Source organism: Cajanus cajan, chromosome 8, assembly GCF_000230855.2.
Source record: "Cajanus cajan strain Asha chromosome 8, NIPB_CcT2T_4, whole genome shotgun sequence".
NCBI classification, from domain to species: Eukaryota; Viridiplantae; Streptophyta; class Magnoliopsida; order Fabales; family Fabaceae; genus Cajanus; species Cajanus cajan.
Window position 1 is genome coordinate 24,903,092 of NC_138524.1, and position 3,777 is coordinate 24,906,868.

Consider the following 3,777-nt stretch of genomic DNA (forward strand, 5'->3'; position numbering starts at 1 on the left):
TCCCAAGCGGGACCCTCCATAGATTAGTGGTTTTCGCAAAAGGTAGGGTTCTTGGAGTCGCCACCAATATTTTACTCAAAACATTGGAAAAAGATTTAAGGCAATTGATTTTATAAATCAACCTTGGCCATTACAACCAGAGTTGGGTAAGGGAGTCGGTTACGTGCGGGGAAGGTGTTAGCACCCCACAGCGCCCCTTTCGGGTTCCCTATGACGGATTATTTCATAAATAACAGTGTAAAATTACTAAATTACCCCTATTTATTGTAAACGATTATAAACGAGATATCTACATTATGAAAACTTTAAACATGTAATGCAGCAATCAGAAAGCAATAAAGGAAAGCGATAAGAGAAAGGATTTGGAAAGGAAACCTTTGAAGCGTGCTTTTATATCAATGAAATCTAGGAGGCTTTTTGGCGCTCCCTCTCTCTACAAGCTCGCTCGCTCCTTCCTAAATAATTTTTGACTATGGAAATCCAAAAGATTTCCCTTCGACTAAGTTCGAGACTCAAGCAAATGGCTCGTGACTCAAGAACTTCGTCGGATTGACTCTCAGAGCGATTTCTAGGGCAGAACACTGCTCAAAAACCCCAGAATACTCAAGGAGAGAGTCAAAACTGTGTGGAAAAGTGTCAAATGACGTCCAAATGACGTCTTATTTATAGGGGTGAGGCGCGGTACGGTCCCTGGGGTCAATACGGCCCGTATTGAAGTTTTGAACTTCAATACGGCCGTATTGAATTCAATACGGCCGTATTGAGGTTCAAAAGCTTCAATACAGCCGTATTGGTTTCAGTACGGCCGTATTGCAGTTCAAAAATGCAATACGGGCCGTACTGAGCTCCAAAGAGGCCGTATTGAGCTCCACTCCTTCCACTTTCTTATTTTTTGCTACTCTAAGACCTCTAAACCTACAGATTGTCATCCCACGGTCTTCTAAGAGTCCCTTTGGCTGACTTTCCTTTGATCTTTGAGAGTCTTCGAGTCTTATTTCCGACCCGGACAATTTTAGGGGTCTACAGCTGCCCCCCCTTTACTTAGTCAAACGGCCTTTTAGTGTACCGGTTGATAAGTAAAGGAGTTGACCCAATTGTCCGGGGAATAAGGCCATCCTTCTGACTTGTAGTGTCTTCCGGTGGAAAATTGCTGAGTAGCCTCTCCAGGTTTTGCTTCGCTCGTCGCCCGAGCCGGAAGCTACATACCTTCGTGCTTCTGAATACTCTGGTAGCGTGAGTACCGCCTCTCCAGGCTCAACTTCACTCGACGCCCGAGCTGGAAGTTGTGAGTACTGCCTCTCCAGGGTTAGCTTCGCTTGCCGCCCAAGCTGGAAGCTGTGAGTACCGCCTCTCCAGGCTCTGCTTCGGTGCTTCTGACATCCTAGGCAGTTGAGTTTGCCCTCTCCAGGGTTAGCTTCGCTTGCCGCCCAAGCTGGAAGCTGTGAGTACCGCCTCTCCAGGCTCAACTTCACTCGACGCCCGAGCTGGAAGTTGTGAGTACCGCCTCTCCAGGCTTTACCTCCGTGTTCTTGACAACCTCGGGGTAGTTGAGTACCGCCTCTCCAGGCTATACCTCCGTGTTCTTGACAACCTCGGGGTAGTTGCATACCTCCGTGTTCCTGACAACCTCGGGGTAGCTGAGTACCGCCTCTCCAGGCTATACCAGCGTGTTCTTGACGACACTGGCAATGTGAGTTTGCCCTCTCCAGGGATCTGTGATGGTTTTGTCTCCACAGTCCACGATGCTGCTTTGACAGTTTGTTTTTGATATTGATGCCGCTGAGGGCTGGATAACGCAGGGATCCGTCTAGGGGATGTGCAGTTATTCATAGGTTCTTGTGTCCCAACTTTCCTTTGCGTAGTTGGTGCCCATTGAGGAATTTCTGTTTCCTTGGGGTGTAGACACGAAGATGCTCTTTCTGATGTGAGCGATGCCTTATGATTGGCTGACGTCCTTTCGACGATGGTGGAGTATCCCGGTTATCCTTATTCGGGTGACTCTTTTTGGTTTTCTGATCTTGTTGCCTCTGTGTAGGCTATCATCCGCTGGGGGATTTTGTCGTTTTGTTGTGATTAGCCTCTTCTGTTAGGCAGATCATCTCGACGCTTGATGTTTGGCTGAGAGCCGGATTCCACTTGGGGAATGATTATTTGTCTTTTGTGATTTTTCTTGAAGGGGTGCCTCTGAGTAGGCGAGTGGGGATTTAAAGTTTATATATCCCAGAGTATTATTTAGAAAGCCTCTTCAGGCTTAGCTTCACTCATCGCTTGAGTTGGAAAGCTATCCTCCACTGAGGAGGTCATAGTCCTTTCGACTCGGATATTCTGTTTAGACGATCAAGCCCTCCTTGGGGAATCTTGCTGATCTTGGTTTGATAGCTTTCACTGGGGAATTTGGTCCGTGAGTGGAAGCTGAGATATCTCTGGGGAGTATTATTTCGGCGAGCCTCTCCAGGCTCAATTATTCTGATGAGGGAGTATTATTTCGGCAAGCCTCTCCAGGCTCAGTTATTCTGAGAGAGTATTATTTCGGCAAGCCTCTCCAGGCTCAATTATTCTGTGGGAGTATTATTTCGGCAAGCCTCTCCAGGCTCAATTATTCTGTGGGAGTATTATTTCGGCAAGCCTCTCCAGGCTCAGTTATTCTGTACGAGTATTATTTCGGCAAGCCTCTCCAGGCTCAGTTATTCTGTACGATGCGATTGATTTTCTAAATCTTTTGCCTTTTTTGTCGTTTTTGGCTTTTTCTGTATTTTTGCCTTTTTTGTCATTTTTTGGCTTTTTCTGTATTTTTGCCTTTTTGTCGTTTTTTGGCCTTTTCTGTTGACTGCTGTCACACACAAGCAATTTTTCTATTTTTCTATTTTATGCGATTGCCTCATGATAAGGTCTTTGAATGTGCAACTAATGTGTGTGTGATGCAAAAATGCAAGTTTGATTATTTTTATTAATGTTTTTTAGAAAAATGAATGGCTCTCCCTATCTTCCTTTTCTTGGAGGAATTTCTGTCGTCGACGTGAGGGAATATTTTTGTGAGCCTTTTATGCAGGAGATTACGGATTTTATAAGAACCCCTCCAATTTTTCTTTATTGACCGATTATTAAAGGAATTTCGTACAATTTTTATGAAATACCAATTTTAGAGGCATAATCACATGGTCAAGAGAGAAGAGAAAGTGAATAGATATTTTATTGATATTCACAAGTGTTTTTACATAAAGATATACAGAAGGAATTTCTGAAGAATGGCTGGCCAGGGTAGGCTATATACATTGGGCTTAACAATTATATCTGTAATTGTTGTCCTTGCGTTCCCCTAATCGCTTCGGGTGATATGCCTGAGTCAGGAGTGTAGACATTGCAAGACGCTTGCTTCTAGAAGATAATCACTTGAATCGCCTTTCGGTTTTCGATTCAAGTGATCGTTGCTTGCTTTATTTTTATGTCTTATTCTTTTGCCCCTAACTTTTGCCTAGGACGTGTCCTAGCGGGGATGATTTTGCCTTTGTTTTGCCTAGTACCCTTGTACTGGCGGGCTTTTTATTTTGCCCTAACTTTTGCCTAGGACGCCCTTTTCGAGTTTTCATCCTAGCGAGCCTGTGCAAGCAACGTCTTCAAGCGTAGTACTTTTTTACCACGTCAGCGTTGACTGGGTATCGAAGTTCTTCTTCATCCATGTCCGTGAGGATCAGTGCTCCTCCTGAGAAGGCTCGCCTTACCACATATGGTCCTTCGTAATTTGGGGCCCACTTTCCGATTTTATCCTTTTGAGCTGGT